General features: G+C 33.7%; 1 long non-coding RNA gene across 1 annotated transcript; it reads left to right on the forward strand.

Annotated features, from left to right (window-relative positions):
* Nucleotides 1-6,971: 6,971 nt before the first annotated feature.
* Nucleotides 6,972-9,584, forward strand: LOC132759461 (uncharacterized). The gene is made up of 3 exons (XR_009629717.1): nucleotides 6,972-7,331; nucleotides 8,360-8,462; nucleotides 8,721-9,584. It is a non-coding gene; the product is annotated as an uncharacterized LOC132759461 (long non-coding RNA).
* Nucleotides 9,585-9,880: the final 296 nt, after the last annotated feature.

Raw genomic sequence — 9,880 nt, forward strand, 5'->3', positions numbered from 1 at the left:
AAATGCAAGAGCACACTTTCATGTCAATTGGTTTGTTGTCTATTTTCCTTAATACAAGACAGAAAATGAGAGCACAGTAACTTTTTGTAGTGACACTTGAAATTTCTGATAATGCCAGCATCCATGTGTTGAATATGTGAAGTTGTAATTGGGTGGGTAGAAACTATAGTTTTAGGTGTTTGTTAGCAACAACCCAATTTCAGTATGGCTAGATGCGTTGTCAACAAGTAAAACAACATGTTTTTCCTTGTAAAAACGCAATGACTTGTCAAATTGCCTTCAACCAATCTTGGAATTCAGAGGACGTCATCCAGGTTTTTTTTGTTTATAGTGTAATTTACATATATCTTTGATCAAAAGTTTTACCAAAACACCTAGCTCTGGCACATTTCCCAATTACAAGCGGTTTTTCCTTGTCCGTTTCAGAAGAATTGCAGCAAAGGGCAATGGAAATTATCTCTTTCGATCGTTTAAGACCGTAGATCGAACCAGAGGCAAGTAAGTGTAGAATTTGGGCCGATGCGATAAAACAAGCCAGTCTCGTCAAGATTATAGACGTCATCGGCATCATACACCTCTAATAAATCCTTCAGTTCACTGCGACCTGCAAATAAAAGCAAAAGAAAACGTTTTACTTACCATTTCTGTTTTCTTTAAAATTACACCGAAACTCTAATTAGGAGAGTTCTCCGGAAAAGATAACTCGTGATCAATTTCGATTGATTTACTCCCTTAGTTTTTCATAACGTTTAAGTACGATTCTAATGTTAAATATCAATTCATTATTAGAGACGATTTCATTCAGGTTAAGAATTCATTCATTTAAAAGAATTATAAAATCAATAATAACAATAAAACTCTAACCAGTATTCACGAGGGATAGATTGACGCTTCCTGCTTCTCCGTGGGCTTTAAAGGATTTCAGTCCGTGGCGTTGTTTGAAGCGCTGTACCCAGCCCTTGCTGTACTGAAAGGTTTCTTCAGGTTTCAAAATGTTGTCGAGTATTTTAGCTTAAGACATTAACATTTCGTCTGATATCATAGCATTTTACTCCTCATATCGTTCAAAACCACATGGAACAAACAACCGTTTTCAAGATTTTCATATTTTTCCCCTTCGATGACGCACACGTTTTGATTTTTGGAGAGTTGTTATTGTCTCTTTGTTTTTTAAAATGTCAGCCCACTGTCGATCTCCCAATTTTTAAATGTTCCATACATTTTGAAAAATGAACACTAATATCACTTTTGTGTAACATCCTTTTTCTTTCTTTATATGAAATGATTTTCGTATTTTTGTTCAAAAGTTAAATTAGTCCGTTGAGGTTTAGCTGGAGGTTCTGCCATTTTTTTAACAAAAAGTCACAAGTTGGTTAGTGTAAGAAAATTCTGCTGACAACAACACGTTGGTATTGTAATAAGGTGTAACAACCAACTGACCAAGCTACAATACCTGTTTTAACACCTTGCGACTTTTGTTAACGGCTCAATCATACACGAGCTTGACTGACCAAATGTCAGTTTAACGGGTACTGATTGTATAGAAAATAACACGTTTCGTTCCCAATTTTATTGTGTCGGAGTTGGAATACGAATTTCCCGTTATAATGGATTATAATAATGTTGAAAAAAAATTGGTTCCCACCAATTCACTGTCATTATTTGAATTTGTCATTATAATGGATTCCGGTGTATTGAGTCCTGACTGTATACAATTTATCTTTGACTAATTTACTTTAAGTGCTTATTTTCTTTTGCTTTTCTTATCACCGGATACAGTCTCTTTCTCCTCTCCTCAATTTCTCTTCAACCACACAAAATCTTCTATCTTTTAACAAGTTTCCTGAATATTTTACTTTCTTTCTATCTTTTTTTTTACAAAGTTTGCAACTATTGGCCTTGGTCATTCTGGTTTATTTGTTTTTCCCATATTCTATGGACGGCTTGGTATTCTTAAGTTATTCTGAAACTTATATCTTCATTAAGAAGGGCTGTGAGTGTTTCTTCTGTTTTTCTGCTTGACCACTTTCTAGTACTGGTTCTTCAATACCCGTGAATAATAAGTTATTATGCATGCTTCTTGTCTGAATATCATTTTTTTTTAAGTTTTCAGAATGATTATCTATTTTTTCTTGTTTCGAATCATTGCTGGACTTTATTGTTTTGATTAATGTGTATATGGTTTTCATCCGGATTGGTAACACTTGTGTCCAGTGTTTCTGTGCTAGTAGTCATACTCATATAACCAGCTACATGTTTGCATTGGTCTAATTTGGTACATATGGTTTGGCATTTTGCTGAATTCTAGCTGGGATTGTTGAGATGTTTAGTCAAATATGGTTGGTGCTGTGAAAATGATGTCTCTCTAGCTTGTTGAAGGTAATTTGAAGTCATATTTGTATTACTGTCAATGTGCTGGTAACCATTTCTAATTTCACCCCTAATTTCACCCCTAAAATATCTATCAACATAATTTGCTATTTTCTGTTGTTGTTTGAAGCTATCAGCATTTGGATTCAAGCTAGGCTGGTGTTGCATATTCATATTTCGAGTATTCGTTGCTACTGTCTGTGTAAGATCATAAACATTCGATAGACGTTGTTCGTGAAGAGTGGGTGGGGTATACATTTTCGTTTGTACCGGCCTTGTTCGGTTGTTTTTTGTTCTGGTTTTGTGATGCCCTCGCCATAAAATGGATTGGGCATATAGTGTTACCCTGTTCCGTCATTCCGTCCTTCCGACATTCTGTCATTCCGTCATCATCAGTTTCCGTTCATTATCTTAGTAATGGTTGCACACATTCAACTCAAATTTGACATATGGATATATCATGAACAAATACAGGTCAAGTTCGAATTTGGTCATTGTCTGACAATTTTGGCAGAGTTATGCCCCTTTCACTTTGAAAAAAATATATGAAATATTCATTATCTCCCCAACAGTTGTACACATTCAACTCAAATTTGACATATGGATACGTCAAAAGAATGCGCAGGACAAGTTCGAATTTGGTCATGGTTCGATGATTTTGTGAAAAGTAATGTCCCTTTCACTTTGAAAATAATATGAAATTTTCAGTTTCCGTTCATTATCTCCCCAACAGTTGTACACATTCAACATAAATTTGACATATGAATACATCAAAGGAATGCGCAGGTGAAGTTTGAAGTTTGTCATGGTTCGATGATTTTCAGCACAGTTATGCTCCTTTCACTTTGAAAATGATATTAAATTTTCAGTTTCCGTTCATTATCTCCCCAACAAATGTATACATTCAACACAAATTTGACATATGGATACGTCAAAGGAATGCGCAGGTCAAGTTATAACTTTGTCATGGTTAGATGATTTTTGTGCCCCCACGTTAGTGGCGGGCATTTAGATTTACCCTTGTCCGTCCGTCCGTCCGTCCGTCCGTCCTTCCGTCCGTCCGTCCGTCCGTTCACTTTTGTGTCGCACGTAACTCAAAAAGTATTTGACCTTGAGTCATGAAACTTTACAGGAATGTTGATCAGCATGTGTAGTTGTGCACCTGGGTATTTTCGTCTGGATATTTTTAGTATTTTTAGAGTTATTGCCCTTGACTTAGTAAAATTTTGCAATTTTCAACTTGTGTCTCATATCACTCAAAAAGTATTTGACCTAGAGTCATGAAACTTTACAGGAATGTTGATCAGCATGTGTAGTTGTGCACCTGGGTATTTTCGTGTGGATATTTTTGGTATTTTCAGAGTTATTGCCCTTGACTTAGTAAAATTTTGCAATTTTCAACTTGTGTCGCACGTAACTCAAAAAGTATTTGACCTAGAGTCATGAAACTTTACAGGAATGTTCATCAGCATGTGTAGTTGTGCACTTGGGTATTTTCGTGTGGATATTCTTAGTATTTTCAGAGTTATTGCCCTAGACTTAGTAAAATTTTGCAATTTTCAACTTGTGTCGCACGTAACTCAAAAAGTATTTGACCTAGAGTCATGAAACTTTACAGGAATGTTGATCAGCATGTGTAGTTGTGCACCTGGGTATTTTCTTCTGGATATTTTTAGTATTTTCAGAGTTATTGCCCTTGAGTAAGTAAAATTTGGCAATTTTCAACATGTGTCGCACGTAACTCAAAACGTATTTGACCTAGAGTCATGTTACTTTACAGGAATATTGATCAGCATGTGCAGTAACAAAAAATGTGCACCAGGTATTTTCGTCTGGATTTATTTAGTATTTTTAGAGTTATTGCCCTTCACTTAGAAAATTTTTGCAATTTTCAACTTGTGTCGCAAGTTTCTCAAAAAGGATTTGACATAGTCATTAAACCTTATGGGCAAGTTGCTCAGCATATTTTAGATTTGCACCTGGGGTTTTGCTTGTGGATTTATCCAGTATTTGTAGAGTTATTTCCCTTGACTTAGTAAAAAGATTGACAGAACAGTGGCGCGGTGGGGGCACCCGTGTCCTATGGACACATTTCTAGTTGGCAGAGTTATCCCCCTTTCACTTTGAAAATAATATGAAATTTTCAGTTTCCGTTAATTATCTCCCCCAACAGTTGTACACATTCAACTCAAATTTGACATATGAATACGTCAAAGAAATATGCAGGCCAAGTTCAAATTCGGTCATGGTTTGATGATTTTTTGCAGAGTTATGGCCCTTACACTTTGAAAATAATATTAAATTTTCAGGTTCCGTTCATTTTCTCCCCAACAGTTGTACACAGTCAACTCAAAGTTGACATATGGATATGTCAAAAGAATGCGCAAGTCAAGTTCGCATTCGGTCATGGTTGAATGATTTTTGGCAGAGTTATGCCCCTTTCACTTTGAAAATAATATGGAATTTTCAGTTTCCGTTCATTATCTCAGTTGTACACATTCAACTCAAATTTGACATATGAATACGTAAAAGAAATGCGCAGGTCAAGTTCGAATTCAGTCATGGTTTAATGATTTTTGGGAGAGTGATGCCCGTTTCACTTTAAAAATAATATAAAATTTTCAGTTTCCGTTCATTATCTCCCTAACAGTTAAACACATTCAACTCAAATTTGATATATGGATAAGTCAAACAAATGCACAGGTCAAGTTTAAATTCGGTTATGGTTCGATGATTTGTGGCAGAGTTATGCTCCTTACACTTTGAAAATAATATGAAATTTTCAGGTTCCGTTCATTATCTCCCCATAATTGTACACATTCAACTCAAATTTGACATATGGATATGTCAAAAGAATGCGCAGGTCAAGTTCGAATTCGGTCATGGTTTGATGATTTTTGGCAGAGTTATGCCCCTTTCACTTTGAAAATGATATTAAATTTTCAGTTTCCGTTCATTATCTCCCGAACTGTATATCACATTTAACTCAAATTTTACATATAAATACGTCAAAGGAATGAGCAGATCAAGTTCGACTTTTGTCATGGTTTGATGATTTTTTGCAGAGAAAAGCCCCTTTTACTTTGAAAAAGGGAAATTTTCAGTTTCTCACTATCTACCCAACAGTTGTACATATTCAACTCAAATTAAAAATATGGACTTGTCATAAGAATACACTGATCAAGTTCGAATTTGGTCATGGTTTGATGATTTTGGAAAAAGTTATCTATCTTGAATGTTGGAAACATTTTGAATTTTTAGTTTCAGCACTCGTACTTTTGTGGAAATGTATCAGTCATTATTTTGGCTACAAGTATGCAATTTACAAAAGGTTAACACCGAATAGTTTCAGTTCCCTGAACTTTGTAGAAAAATGGTTTGTGTTTACATTGAACAGTTTTAAGGGCTTTGAACTTAAAACGAAAAAAATAGTTTGTGCAAACAAATTTGGAAGTAAATATTATAACATCTGAAATTTTAGCTGCATGCGGGGGCATGACGACACATTTCTAGTTTATGTTTATATGTTTGGTTGTTAGCTCTACCACTGGTCATAATTCATTTACAAGGACTCTTTGCCTAACTATAATCTTTATATATTTCGGGTGTATTGTCTTTAAATCGTCTTTTAATCGTCGTTATCGCCAAATATTTTACACGTAAAAATATCGACCGCCATTGTACCGCCATAACTTCTCTAGCTTTACTGTTGGAGAAAGACCTTGGGTGCTACTCCGTGCATTATTTAAGCACGAAAGAAAATGCATGATTTACAAGATCGATATCACTTTATCATCTAAAACGGACATGATCTTAAAGTAAGCATAAAGTGCATTTTTCTAGCGGATAAATGTATGGGTCTTTAGGCACACGCTTTATATAATTTTGTTTTGTTTTTTCAATCGGTTAAATGTATTATATAAATACAAGCGATATGACGAATCTCATCATCTGTAAACAAAATAAGCATAAAGTGCACGAAGCTCCCTGCTATTGTACACTGTAAGATCTAAGAAAATTCGATATTGAAGTAATGGTCATTGTTTAGTCAAAACAATGACCTGGAGGTTATAAAACTTTATTGAGATCTATCTCAGATTTCAGGAATTTCATTTTTGTGCCAGTTTCTGACACATGAAATACCTAAAATCTGAGTTTGATATTGGCAAATGTCTTTATAACGTAGATCAATTCAAGACCAAAAGTTTTTGTTGAGAGACATGTCGTCTCCATGTTTGAGGGAACGTAGATATTTTAAAAAATAGGCAATTATATAATGAAGTTGAACTTCCATTTTTAATTCTTTACCTGTTGAATAAGTGTAACGGAATTGCCTTCCTTTGACAACTTTGAGTTTCGAATGTAGCCCCAGCAAACACCCGACGTTGACCCAACGTTGGATCAACGTTGAATTTTGGTCGCGACGTCGGTGACCTTCATACAACGTCAAATCGACGTTGAATCCCCGACGTCTAACAGACGTTTCATTTTGACTTCGACTCGACGTCGGGTTTTGGTCGGTAATCTGACAATAGGTGAATTTAATTTATGAAACCAATATATAATATAAATGAAAGCATAAACAGCGAGAATTTTAAGTTTAAGTTTAGAAAGGGAAAATTATATATTTATTTTCTCCATCAAAACAACAGTATCACGTGGGTGGCTAACGTACGATATTCGATAGGTGGCGCTCTGTAAACGGATAGTCGCAGATCAGTATGAAATATATTTGCTCTATTTTCGTTTAAATAATATCTTATCTCCTCGAATTAGTCTAAGAAGTGTTTATATAATCTACAGTGAAGCTGTTATCATTTTTGACGGCTTCATTTTATAGTGGTAAATAATTTAGTAAATTCGAATTTGCGACTTATCGGATTTGAAATTCAATTGTATTGGCGGACAAACAAAACGACGGGTTGGCAGACAAAGTTGTATATTCCAAACAAAAGAAAAAGGTAGGCAACCATTATATATTGTTTTTCAATGCTAATTTACCGCATGTTTGCATGGATTCGATGGTTATTTGATCATTGAAATGTTTGACTGGTAAAACTTAACGTAACGTGATTTCGCGAGATAAATATTTTTGTTTCCACGTAAGAACACTTTGTCATTTGCTATAGAACAGTCTGTATAATCAGATTATTTTTCCCACACTATATCGCCATGCCAAATAAATGCACAATCAATGGTAGGAAATATCCTAGCAATTGAAATCAATAAAAAGTTAAATGCAGTACGTAAGACTCTTATTATTCAAATGCTGGTAAATAAAATTTCCTCTTATTTCTTATCAACATGAATTTCCGTTATATGAGGGGCCAGTCATTTACACATGTATCTGATGCAGTTTGATTCTGATATCTGTGTAGTTGTTAAACTAGTCGTTGTTAATTGAAGTACCCATACTGTTCGCATACCATGTGTTTCTTATATATTATGATAATGATTCATGGCATTTGATACATGTAAATGATACGACTTTGGTAAGATATATCTGAAAGCACATTGTATTTGACTAGCTATCTTTTTATCAATGTTATCAAACAACATATTATCAATCAGAAAACACATTATCATAGTTATAAATCAATAAAAGTAATAGTTTGTTAATTAGCCTGCTTATCAACAAGTTGTATGCTCGTATCATAAAACGTTTTTACACTAAGCCAGTCTGTCCTATATACACTTATAGCAGACCAGATCATGCTGGGCAGAGATGATATCTATAAAAATGACAGTAACATGTGAATTTCTTTGATGTTGTATGAGCATTTGTACAAAGTACATTGAATATAAAAAATAACAATATCAATTTTTGCGGGAGTAGAATATTAATTTCATTTTGGTATTTGTTATATCAGTTTTTCATGCGCTTATGAGTTAACTAAGATTAATAGTAATTGGATTTTGCCTATTGTATTAGACACACATCCTTCCACCACATGGTTAAATTCTAAAACGATTATATTTCGTCTTTCAGATTGTGAAAATTATGATAATTCAACATGTGTCAAAAGTTCAGGAGGAAGATGAAAATAGTTAGAGGAAAAGAAAAATGAAAACCTACCAAGATTTTGTGACAGGTATATTTCAAAATATTATAGAAAATACAGTGATCTTATTACCCTTGATTTTATAATGAAATTCACGAAGCCATTTTTATCAAAATTAATAGATATATACAGTAGGTACCCGAAACTACATGGTTTAAACTAAATTAAAAATAATAAGTATCTTTTTAAGTAGTTGGAGAGTTTTGTTAGAATTTCGTTTAATTATAATATGTATAAGTGATTTATTTCTTGCACTTGTAACTGATTATTTTTTTTTTAATTTCACAGAAAGTGTGATGAGATCTCAGGTTGGAGACGGTAATGATACGCTTATAGTATGTCCCAGATCGACATAGTGTAGGAGGACGAAAGAAGCTAGAATACTAATGAAGATACATGAACATTGCTATTTATAGTTATAACAAAATATTCAGAATATTGTTCCATTTAACATTCAGATCTATATTCAGTTATAAAATACAAAGACAAATATACAATCAGTGAGTTGGATAGATGATTGAAAAATCCCAAACTCAGAGTGATCAGTTCAGTGATGATATAAGAAAAAACCCATGCAAATGGATGTTTGCTATATAAAATGTCAGTGTTAATATTCAAGAAGGATTTTGTTTATCTTATTTCTAAAACATGCTTAATTAATACATGAAGCGTTATTTAAGTACATACCGTCAAGTTTAATAATTTCAAAAATATTATGTAAATCTTGCATTTGTTATAGTACCACATTTCTTGTTTTGTACTTGTGATTCCGAGTATAAAATAAATTGCTAAAATCATAACAATGCTTATTTATTAACCCTATTAAAGAGCTTCAAAATGAAAAAAAATCATATTCCAAAAGTTTTGAATGAGGTTAAGTCATGGTCAGAAAATTTGGTCAGATAAGGTTGGCATATGGTCAGATAATGGTCAGAAAAGGTTGGATTATGGTCAGAAAAAGGTTGGATTATGTCCAAATAATGGTCAGAAAAGGTTGGATTATGGTCAGATAATAGTCAAAAAAGGTTGGATTATGGTCAGAAAAGGTTGGATAAAGGTCATTTTATGACGTTGTATAGACGTCGGTTTCTGACGTCTAAAAAACTTTCAAATCCAACCTTCTGCCAACGTTTACCCAACGTCAGAGTCTAACGTCAGTACAACGTTGGTACAACGTCTTTTGTTTGCTGGGGCCTGACTCGGTAAAGTTGTACAGATGTGGGGCTTGCATATTGAACGGAAGGCTTTTTCTAAATACTAGATAAAGGAACGGTTCTCCTGTTTCAGCATATATACTTTCTAGAAATTCAACGGGCTTAAATACTTTTCAAGAAAATCAATATTGAAAAATATTGAAAAATATGTTCTTATATTTAAGAAAGATTAAACTTTTCGCAATTCCAGAAATAAATTAAATGTTATACGCAATTAATAACTGATTTTAGAGT

Source organism: Ruditapes philippinarum, unplaced genomic scaffold (assembly GCF_026571515.1).
Source record: "Ruditapes philippinarum isolate M1 unplaced genomic scaffold, ASM2657151v2 ctg10875_1_1_1_1, whole genome shotgun sequence".
Taxonomy (NCBI): Eukaryota; Metazoa; Mollusca; class Bivalvia; order Venerida; family Veneridae; genus Ruditapes; species Ruditapes philippinarum.